Consider the following 12,566-nt stretch of genomic DNA (forward strand, 5'->3'; position numbering starts at 1 on the left):
ATGATCAGATTCAACTAAAGTAATAATATCAGGATCAACAGAGAATTCATAATCCTTATCAATAACACAGATAGGTGAAGTAGCAAAAGCAGGGTCGGATTTCATTCTAGCATTAAGAGACTGCTGCTTCCATTTAGCTAATAATTTCTTAAGATCATTTCTATCATTGCAAGCAAGAATTTCCATAGCAGCTGCTTCATTCATAACACAACCCTTAGGAACAACAGGTAATACATAATCATTGGGGGAACGTTCATGATCACTATCATCAATAATAGGTTCTTCAATATTTTCATCCCCCTAACTCTAGCAAGTTGTTCATCAAGAAATTCACCTAATGGCAAAGTAGTATCACACACAGAAGTAGTTTCATCATGCATAGCAGAAGTGGCATCATCAATAACATGCGACATATCAGAATTCATAGCAGTAGCAGGTTTACGTGTCGCAAGCCTACTAATAACAGAAGGAGAATCTAGTGTGGAGCTAGATGGCAGTTCCTTACCTCCCCTCGTAGTTGAGTGCAAAATCTTGGTCTTAGCGGTCTCTCAAGTTCTTCATAGTGATCAACAGATATAAATCCCAAGTGACTCAGAGAATAGAGCTATGCTCCCCGGCAACGGCGCTAGAAATTAGTCTTGATAACCCACAAGTGTAGGGGATCACAACAACTTTCGAGGGTGAAGTACAACCCAAATTTCTTGATTCGACACAAGGGGAGCCAACGAATATTCTTGAGTATTAGCAGTTGAGTTGTCAATTCAACCACACCTGGATAACTTAGTATCTGCAGCAAAGTATTTAGTAGCAAAAGTGGTATATAATAAAGGTAACGGTAGAAACAGTAATGATAAATGTTTTTGGGTTTTTGTAGTAGTTGTAACAGTAGCAACTAAAAAGTAAATAAGCGGAGAACAATATGCGAAAAGCTCGTAGGCAATGGATCAATGATGGATAATTATGCCGGATGCGAGTCCTCATGCAATAGTTATAACATAGGGTGATATAGAACTAGCTCCAATTCATCAATGTAATGTAGGCATGTATTCCGTAAATAGTCATACGTGCTTATGGAAAAGAAATTGCATGACATCTTTTGTCCTACCCTCCCGTTGCAGCGGGGTCCTTACGGAAACTAAGGGATATTAAGGCCTCCTTTTAATAGAGAACCGGACAAAAGCATTAACACATGGTGAATACATGAACTCCTCAAACTACGGTCATCACCGAGAAGTATCCTGATTATTGTCACTTTGGGGTTGTTGGATCATAACACATAATAGGTGACTATAGACTTGCAAGATAGGATCAAGAACACACATATATTCATGAAAACATAATAGGTTCAGATCTGAAATCATGGCACTCGGGCCCTAGTGACAAGCATTAAGCATAGCAAAGTCATAGCAACATCAATCTCAGAACATAGTGGATACTAGGGATCAAACCCTAACAAAACTAACTTGATTACATGGTAAATATCATCCAACCCATCACCGTCAAGCAAGCCTATGATGGAATTACTCACGCACGGCGGTGAGCATCATGAAATTGGTGATGGAGGATGGTTGATGATGACGACGGCGACGTATCCCCCTCTCCGGAGCCCCGAACGGACTCGAGATCAGCCCTCCCGAGAGAGATTAGGGCTTAGAGGCGGCTCCATGTAGGAAAACGCGATGAAACTTTCTCTCTGATTTTTTTCTCCCTGAGATGGAATATATGCAGTTGGAGTTGAGGTCGGAGGAGGTCCAGGGGGCCCACGAGATAGGAGGTCGCGCCCTAGGGGGGGCGCACCCCCTGTCCCGTGGACAGGCTGTGGCCCCCTGGCATTAATTCTTTCACCAAAAATTCTTATTAATTCCGAAAAGTGCCTCCGTGTATTTCCAGAACATTCCGAGAGCTTTTTTTTTCTACACATAAAACAACATCATGGCAGTTCTGCTGAAAACAGCGTTAGTCCGGGTCAGGTTCATTCAAATCATGCAAGTTAGAGTCCAAAACAAGGGCAAAAGTCTTTGGAAAAGTAGATACGTTGGAGACGTATCACGACGCCCTCATCATCAACAAGCCCTCGCCAGCGACGGCATCGACGAGGCGCTCCCTGCGCCTGGTCCGGCCGAAGCCTGAGCCGGGGTTGCTCCCCATGAAGCCGGAGCACGCCGGCATGGTGGCCCCGACGATGAGTCCGCCCTCAAGTTGGCGAGGGAGCACTACACCCGCGAGCAGGTGCACCAACAACACCGGGCGTGCAAGGAGCTCCAGGCCCATCGCCGCGCTGAGGCCTGTCGCCGCGCCGAGGAGGGCAACAGGATTATCGTCATCGACAGCACGACGAGGGCGAGACCGGGCCTTCAAGCGCCCTGCCACATGTCAGCGAGGCCGGCCAGGGCTGCAGCAGGGGCATCGCACGCGAGGTACGCAACGACGATGACGACGACGGCGGTGGCGGCGGGGACTACACCCTCTTCTATATGATTCTCGGCATGTAGACGGCGGCGGCGGGGACGGGGACGGCAACGGTTAGGCTTTTAGTTTGTTTTAAAGTTAGTTCATGCATGTTTTTAGGTTTTGTACAAATTTCGACGAAATGTGGCCTAGTTCATGCAAAAGTCGTCGAGTTTGCAAAAAAGTTAGAACGAACTTCGCCGAACCCGCGGCGACCGTGGGCCTGTGACTGGGAGCGAACCGAACCCCAGGGGCCGATATAGCGCCGGCTCGCCCCCAGGCCGCTCTTTTTCGGCGCCCTGGGGGGCTGAACGGCTGGAGTTGCTCTAACCTATAGTGCCGGTTTGTGTCACAAACTGGGACAAAATGGGTCTAACCTTTAGTCCCAGTTCGTGTCTCAAACCGGGACGAAAGGGCAATTTTCAAACTCTACACCCCCCTGTATCGCCATTTCAGTTTTGTAAAAAACAAAAGAAATGATAAAAACTTCAAAAACTAAAATCCTTCAAGCTGTAGTTATGTTACTACATCTACTAGTTAGGAAAATTAAAAAACTTAAATTTGGACATGTTTTGCAAAAAAGTGTTATCAAAAAGTAAAACGGCCATATCTTTTGCATACCATATCGAAAAAACCATATAATATATCAAGAAATCAGCACGAAAATCCGCAAACGATTTTGACAGCCTACGACCTGTTTGCAAATTTTTAGAATACTCAAATTCTAAAAGGAAAAAAAGATATGCTCAAATTTCAGTTTTTTTATTTTCGTTAAATCTGGTCAAATTGTGGTCAAACTATGGTCAAACTAATTATTCAAGAAATACTAGTGTTAATAAATAATTATTTTAGTTTTTTTGACTTTTGGTCAAACTGTGGTCAAACTACTTATTTTAGAAATATTTCTTTTACTAAATAATAATGATTTTTAGATTAATAGTTTCAAACTCAAACGGTGAAACATGTGACTTCATGCTCAAGCTAAATTCCTGTGGGTTAATAGGATTGACAGCTTACTATTGTCAGGTAAACAACAAGTACAGACTTGGAAACTAGGGGGAATAGAACTCGGAAGTTAAGCATGCTCGGTGAAGTTAGACGATTTGGAATGATGAGGGGTGATTAGAGACTAAATCGTCAAATAATTCAGAAATTTGAAAATCTGAAAAAAAATTCATTTTTTTAAACAAAATTCCTTTAGTATGGTTGGTGTTACTGATACGTCTCCAACGTATCTATAATTTTTGATTGTTCCATGCTATTATATTACCTATTTTGGATGTCTATGGGCTTTATTTTACAAATTATATCATTTTTGGGACTAACCTACTAACTGGAGGCCCAACCCGTACTGCTATTTTTTTGCCTATTTTAGTATTTCAAAGAAAAGGAATATCAAACGGAGTCCAAACGGAATGAAACCTTCGGGAGCGTGATTTTTGGAACGAACGTGATCTAGAGGACTTGGAGTGCGCCCACCCCTTTGTCAAACGGAGTCCAAACTTTTTGTCAAGAAGCAGTTGAGGCAGCCATGAGGGTGGGGGGTGCGCCCACCCCTACAGGGCACGCCCCCTGTCTCGTGGGCCCCTCGGGTGGCCGCCGATGTACTTCTTCCTCCTATATAAGCCTACATACCCTGAAAACATCCAGGAAGCCATCGAAGAAATATTTCCACCATCGTAACCTTCTATATCCGCGAGATCCCATCTTGGAGCCGTCGCCGGCGTTCTGTCGGAGGGGGAATCCACCATAGAGGGCTTCTACATCAACACCATAGCCCCTGCAATGAGTTGCCACAGACCTTCGCGTCCATAGTTATTAGCTAGATGGCTTCTTCTCTCTTTTTGGATCTCAATACAGTGTTCTCCCCCTCTTTTGTGGAGATCTATTCGATGTAATGTCTTTTTGTGGTGTGTTTGTCGAGATCCGATGAATTGTGGGTTTATGATCAAGTTTATCTATGAATAATATTTGAGTCTTCTCTGAATTCTTTTATGTATGATTGAGTTATCTTTGCAATTCTCTTCGAATTATTGGTTTTGTTTGGCCTACTAGATTGATCTTTCTTGCCATGGGAGAAGTGCTTAGCTTTGGGTTCAATCTTGCGGTGTTCTTACCCAGTGACAGAAAGGGTTGCAAGACACATATTGTATTGTTGCCATCGAGGATAAAAAGATGGATTTTATATCATATTGCATGAGTTTATCCCTCTACAGCATGTCATCTTTCTTAATGTGTTACTCTGTTCTTATGAACTTAATACTCTAGATGCATGATGGATATCGATCGATGTGTGGAGTAATAGAAGTAGATGCAGGCAGGAGTCGGTCTACTTGTTACGGACGTGATGCCTATATACATGATCATGCCTAGATAATCTCATAATTATTCGCTTTTCTATCAATTGGTCGACAGTAATTTGGTCGCCCACCGTAATACTTGTGCTATCTTGAGAGAAGCCTCTAGTGAAACCTATGGCCCCCGGGTCTATCTTTTATCATATAAGTTTACAATCTACTTTTATTTGCATCTTTATTTTCTGCATCTATATTATAAAATACCAAAAATATATTTATCTTATCATATTATCTCTATCAGATCTCACTTTCACAAGTGGCCGTGAAGGGATTGACAACCCCTTTATCGCGTTGGTTGCGAGTTCTTTGTTTGTTTGGGTAGGTTCGTGGGACTTGTGAGGAGCCTCCTACTGGATTGATACCTTGGTTCTTAAAAACTGAGGGAAATACTTATGCTACTGAGCTGCATCACCCTTTCCTCTTCAAGAAAACCAATGCAAGCTCAAGACGTAGCAAGAAGGATTTCTGGCGCCGTTGCCGGGGAGTTCTTCGCTCAAGTCAAGACATACCAACTACCCATTGATGACCCAAAAGTGTAGGGGATCTATCGTAGTCCTTTCGATAAGTAAGAGTGTCGAACCCAACGAGGAGCAGAAGGAAATGATAAGCGGTTTTCAGTAAGGTTTTCTGCAAGCACTAAAATTGTAGGTGATAGATAGTTTTATGATAAGATAAATAGTAATGAGTAACAAGTAAATAAAGTAAATAAGGTGCAGCAAGGAGACCCAATACTTTATGTAGCAAAGGATAAGCCTGGACAACTTCTAATAATGAGGAAGGAGCTCCCGAGGACACATGGGAATTATCGTCAAGCTAGTTTTCATCACGCTCATATGATTCGCGTTCGGTACTTTGATAATTTGATATGTGGGTGGACCGGTGCTTGGGTACTACCCTTACTTGGAAAAGCATCCCACTTATGATTAACCCCTATTGCAAGCATCCGCAACTACAACAAAAGTATTAAGGTAAACCTAACCATAGCAGGAAACATGTGGATCCAAATCAGCCCCTAACGAAGCAATGCATAAACTAGGGTTAAGCTTCTGTCACTCTAGCAACCCATCATCTAATTATTACTTCCCTATGCCATCCTCTAGTCCCAATAATGGTAAAGTGTCTTGTAGTCGAAGTTCACATGACACAACTAGAGGAGAAGACAACATACATCTCATCAAAATATCGAACGAATACCAAATTCACATGACTACTAATAGCAAGACTTCACCCATGTCCTCAGGAACAAACGTAACTACTCACAAAGCATATTCATGTTCAAAATCAAAGGTGTAATAAAATGCATTAAGGATCTGAACATATGATCTTCCACCTAGTAAACCAATAAGTATCAACTACAAGGAGTAATCAACACTACTAGCAACCCACAGGTACCAATTTGTGGTTTTAGATACAAGATTGGATACAAGAGATGAACTAAGGTTTGAGAGGAGATGATGCTGGTGAAGATGTTGATGGAGAATGATCCCCTCCCGATGAGAGGATCGTTGGTGATGACGTTGGTGATGATTTCCCCCTCCCAGAGGGAAGTGTCCCCGGCAGAACAGCTCTGCCAGAGCCCTAGATTGGTTCCGCCAAGGTTCCGCCTCGTGGCGGTGGAGTTTTGTCTCGTAAGCTTTCCCACGATTTTTTCCAGGGTAAAAGTGATGATATAGCAGAAGATGGACGCTAGAGGCCCACCAGGGGGCCCAGGAGATAGGGGCGCGCCCTATGGGGGAAGCACCCCCTGTCTCCTGGACAGGGTGTGGGCCCCCTGGCCAATTTCTTTCGCTCAGAAATTCTTATAAATCCCAAAAAGTTGTTTCGTGGAGTTTCAGGACTTTTGGAGTTGTGCAGAATAGGTTTCCAACGTTTGCTCCTTTTCCAGCCAGAATTCCAGCTGCCGGCATTCCCCCTCTTCATGGTAAACCTTGTAAAATAAGAGAGAATAGCCATAAGTAATGAGATATATTGTGTAATAACAGCCCATAATGCAATAAATATTGATATAAAAGCATGATGCAAAATGGATGTATCAACTCCCCCAAGCTTAGACCTCGCTTGTCCTCAAGCGGAAGCCGAAATCGAAAAATATGTCCACATGTTTAGAGATAGAGGTGTCGATAAAAATAAAATACGGACATGAGGGCAAAATAACAACAACATATATAGATTTTGTCATATGATTTCCTATGCTCAAGTAACAAGCAATTCACAATGTCAAGTATGGTTCAAAAACTTCATTGGGAACTAACAAACTATAATCTCAGTCATTGAAACAATTGCAATTTATCGTAACATCAGAAAGAGTCAATAAAATAGCTTTTCAGCAAGCTCACATACTCAACTATCTCGTAGTCCTCTACAATTGCTAACACTCACGCAATATTTGTGGGTATGGAGTTTTAGACGGACACTGAGAAATATAGGGGCTTATTATGTTGCCTCCCATCGTATTCACCTTTAGGTGATGTCAACAATAATAGCCCATGCTAACGAACATCCAATTGGATATGTATATCACGATCTTTCAAACACGAAGAGCTTGCCAAAGGATAAAATGAAAAAGGGAAAGGTGAAGATCACCTTGACTCAAGCGCAAAATAAAAGCATAAAGTAAGAACATGAAGTAAAAGATAGACCCTTCATAGAGGGAAGCATAGGTTGTCATGCGCTTTTAGGGTTGATGCATAAAATCTTAATGCAAGAGAACGCCACTTTATATTGCCCCTTGTGTGTGGACCTTTATTATGTAGTCCGTCGCTTTTATTACTTCCACAACAAGTTCGTACAAAGCTTATTTTCTCTGCACTAATAAGTCATACATAATTAGAGAGCAATTTTTATTGCTTGCACCGATGACAACTTACTTGAAGGATCTTACTCAATCCATAGGTAGGTATGGTGGACTCTCGTGGCAAAACTGGGTTTAAGGGTAATTGGAAGCACAAGTAGTTTCTCTACTTGGTGAGAGGAATTTGGCTAGCTTGAGGGGGAAAGGCAAGCTCAACATGTTCGGAAGGTCAATGAAAACATACTTTAACTGAGATGTGAGAAAACATAAACTATTATGCTGTCTTCCTTGTCCATCGTCAACTCTTTTAGCATGTCATACTTAATGAGTGCTTACAATCATAAAAGATGTCCAGGATAGTGTATTTATATGCGAACCTCTCTTCCCTTATTCCTTCCTATTAATTGCAAGGATGACCAAGGCTACGTTCATCAACTCCCACCAATTTTTATGCCTCATACTTTCTATGTGTGAAGTTATCACTATCCATAAGATCAATATGAACTCTTTTATTCTTTTTATTCTTTCTATCATTCTCAAGATCGTGGCAACAAAGCAAATCCCTTGACTTCAACACTAATCTTTATTATAGATAACTCGCGGACTCGAATACAAAAAGAGATCACAATGCAGAACTCAAACTACTCGATATCAAAACTTCAATCTACTAGATCAAGATACTACTAAAAGGATCGAACTAAATAAAGCTGTAAAGATAGGAGTGTGATGGTGATAAGATACCGGGGCACCTCCCCCAAGCTTGGCAGTTGCCAACGGGAGTGCCCATACCCATGTGATTATGTCCTCGGACGTGAAGGAGGTGGTGATGATGACGGTGAATAATCGCACATTGAGCGTAAAGCTCCTCCAACTTGCGGATAATGCCCTTAAGCCCAGCAATATGATCCTTCAACAGAATATTCTCCTGTGTGAGATACTTGTTCTGTATGCGCGCTAACTCAATCATCTTGAAAGCTTCAATCTCTGTTGGAGTAAAGAGGTTACGTAAAGGTTGAGGGATATCTTCTTCTTTCACCGCCGGAGCTTGAACCTCCATGGCTTCCTTGATCCCTTCATCCTTGTTGATCTCTTCTGATTCTTCTCTTTTCAGCTCTATCTTCAAAAGCCAAGCATCCTTGTCTGCATTGTTGGAGGAGGGTGAAGTCATGGTGCTCGAAATCTGCAACGGAAACAGCTCGAAACGAAAATAGAGGATATTTGCGTGATACGGTGGTCAAAATCTTCGGGAGTATATATAATGAATTTTTACCGACCAAAATACGTAACATGCAAGAAAACGGAGTCCGGGAGGCACACGAGGTGCCCACGAGACAGGGGGCGCGCCCTATAGGGGGGGTGCCCTCCACTCTCGTGGGAGCCTCGTGTCCCTTTCGGACTACTTCTTTCTTCCTAAAATTCTTAAATATTCCAAAACTGATAAAAATTGCCATTGGAGTTGTTTTGGAGTCGGTTTACTTACCGTACCACATACCTATGCCTTTTCGGAGTCTGGAACATTTTGGAAAGTGTCCCTTATGTATTCCTCAGGGGTTATGGTTTCAATAATATTAGTTTCAACATTGATAGGATTACCTGAAATATAGTGTTTAATTCTTTGACCGTTTACCACCCTCGGATTTGTGCCTTCGAAGTTGTTGATTTTTGTGGCACCAGAATGATAGACCTCCTCGATAACGTAGGGACCTTCCCATTTTGAGAGAAGTTTTCCTGCAAAAAATCTTAAGCGAGAGTTGAATAATAACACATAATCTCCTACGTAAAACTCACGCTTTTGTATCCTCTTATCATGCCGGCGTTTGACTTTTTCTTTGAAAAGCTTGGCATTCTCGTAGGCTTGGGTTCTCCATTCATCAAGTGAGCTAATATCAAATAACCTCTTCTCACCGGAAAGCTTGAAGTCATAATTTAGCTCTTCAATAGCCCAATATGCTTTATGTTCAAGTTCAAGAGGTAAATGACATGCTTTTCCATAAACCATTTTATACGGAGACATACCCATAGGATTTTTGTATGCAGTTCTATAGGCCCATAATGCGTCATCAAGTTTTTTGGACCAATTCTTTCTAGATCTATTCACAGTCTTTTGCAAAATTAATTTGAGCTCTCTATTGCTCAACTCTACTTGAGCACTAGACTGCGGATGATAAGGAGATGCTATTCTATGATTGACATCATACTTAGCGAGCATCTTACGAAAAGCACCATGAATGAAATGTGAACCACCATCAGTCATAAGATATCTAGGGACTCCAAACCTCGAAAAAATAACTTCCTTAAGCATTTTAATAGAAGTGTTATGATCAGCACTACTAGTTGGAATAGCTTCTACCCATTTAGTAATGTAATCAACAACAACTAAAATATGTGTATAACCATTAGAGGCAGGAAAAGGTCCCATATAATCAAAGCCCCAAACATCAAATGGTTCAATAACAAGAGAATAATTCATAGGCATTTCTTGACGTTTACTAATGTTACCTATTCTTTGACACTCATCACAAGATAAGACAAACTTACGAGCATCTTTGAAGAGAGTAGGCCAATAAAAACCAGATTGTAGTACCTTGTGTGCAGTTCTATTTCCAGCGTGGTGTCCTCCATAAGCTTCAGAGTGACACTTACGTAGAATCTGTTCCTGTTCATGCTCAGGCACACAACGTCTAATAACACCATCTACTCCTTCTTTATAAAGGTGTGGATCATCCCAGAAGTAATGTCTTAAATCATAAAAGAACTTTTTCTTTTGCTGGTATGTGAATCTAGGCGGTAAATATTTAGCAATAATGTAATTAGCATAATCAGCATACCAAGGAGCAGTACGAGAAGCATTGACGACCGCTAATTGTTCATTAGGAAAGCTATCATTAATAGGCAGTGGGTCATCAAGAACATTCTCTAACCTAGACAAGTTATCTTCAATGGGGTTCTCAGCTCCCTTTCTATCAATAATATGCAAGTTAAATTCTTGGGGCAAGAGAACCCATCTAATGAGTCTAGGCTTAGCATATTTCTTTTCCATAAGATATTTAATAGCAGCATGATCAGTGTGAATATAACTTTGGAATCAACAATATAAGCTCTACAGCATAGTCACTACAGCATAGTCACTAGCATCACACATAATTTCAAAAGGTAAATTCCAATCAGGTGGCTGAACAATAGGTGCAGTGATCAAAGCTTTCTTAAGCACTTCAAACGCTTCTACACAATCATCATCAAAGACAAAAGGAATATCTTTTTGCAATAAATTAGTCAGAGGCCTAGAGATTTTAGAGAAGTCCTTAATGAACCTCCTGTAAAAACCGGCATGACCAAGGAAACTTCTTATACCTTTTATATCCTTGGGACATGGCATCTTTTCAATAGCATCAACTTTGGCTTTATCAACTTCAATACCTCTCTCGGAGATCTTGTGCCCCAAGACAATGCCTTCATTAACCATAAAGTGACACTTTTCCCAATTCAAGACGAGACTAGTGTCTTCGCATCTCTGCAAAAATCGATCAAGGTTTCTCAAACAATCATCAAAAGAGGATCCATAGACAGAGAAGTCATCCATGAATACCTCACAAATCTTCTCACAAAAATCAGAGAATATAGCCATCATGCATCTTTGAAAGGTAGCAGGTGCAATACATAAACCAAAAGGCATATGTCTATAAGCAAAAGTACCAAAAGGGCAAGTAAAACACTACTAGGGAAAGTGCTATAGATAGGATTGATACTAATGGCGCACCAGGTAAGCAGTGCGCCACTACTATATACTAATGGCGCACCGGTTGCTGATGCCATTAGTGTGGAAGACACTAATGGCGCACCGTACACTCGGTGCGCCACTAGTACTAATTTTTTTTAACATTTTTCCATACATACTAATGGCGCATCATGTCGAAGTGCGCCATTACTAGTTCTAACTAGTAATGGCGCACCTGGCAGGCAGTGCGCCATTAGTATATATTATTTTTATTTTTTTGCAAAACTACTAATGGCGCACCGTGTCACAGTGCGCCATTACAAGTTTAAACTACTAATGGTACACTTTGATATATATTTTTACTTTTTGCAAAAATATTAATGGCGCACCACCTGCAGGTGCGCCATTAGTAACCTGGGTTACTAATGGCGCATTTGCTGGTGGTGCGCCATTAGTAACCTGGGACCCCAACAAGATATTTTGGACAGCCACATACCTACCCACTCACTTTCCCCACTTCATTCCCTCCACCTCCTTCTCCAAGCTTTCGGCTGCCTCCTCCTCCTCACCTCATTTCCACCATAGATTCATCAAAATTAAGTGGTGAAATTACCTTTTTTGATAGGTAAGTAAGGGGAAAGCTATCTTCATGATGTAGATCTACTTTATTTCTCCCTAGCTCGCTCCAACAACGTGCACATGCACTTTTTGTGGCCTAGCTAGATCTATGTATGTTTTTGGTGTTGCATGTGTTTGTGGTGTTGCATATATGTTTGTGTTTGCAGGTACCGGTATTTGAAATGCGATAGTTGCCAATATTTTGCCGGAATGTTGATTCATTTCCGTTTCGGCGAGAATTTGGCACTATGCATTCTTTTTGGTCCTATTTTTAGGGAAGGTCATGCCAAATTTTTTCTTGGTTCTAAAATATCGTTTTGCTCTACCCCGCAGGCCACCATGGTCCGCACGATGACAGAAGGCATCGTGAATAGGTTTTTGAGCTCCGTGAAGGACGAGATGCTTCAAAAGAACGAGATAGAGATAAGATGTCCGTGTCGAAGATGCAAGCTGAAGAGCCTTATTGCGGACCCGGATTCCGGGCAGGTGCGGGACCACCTGCTCTTGCGTGGTTTCATGGATGGCTATCAGTGGCAAGGTGATGAAGATGACTATGAAGTCGTCCATGGGGGGCGGGCAAGAAATGAGGAAGGGCAACAAGACAAGTACCACCGCGGCGAGGGCGGGCGAGAAGACG

Source organism: Triticum dicoccoides, chromosome 3B (assembly GCF_002162155.2).
Source record: "Triticum dicoccoides isolate Atlit2015 ecotype Zavitan chromosome 3B, WEW_v2.0, whole genome shotgun sequence".
In the NCBI taxonomy this organism is placed as follows: Eukaryota; Viridiplantae; Streptophyta; class Magnoliopsida; order Poales; family Poaceae; genus Triticum; species Triticum dicoccoides.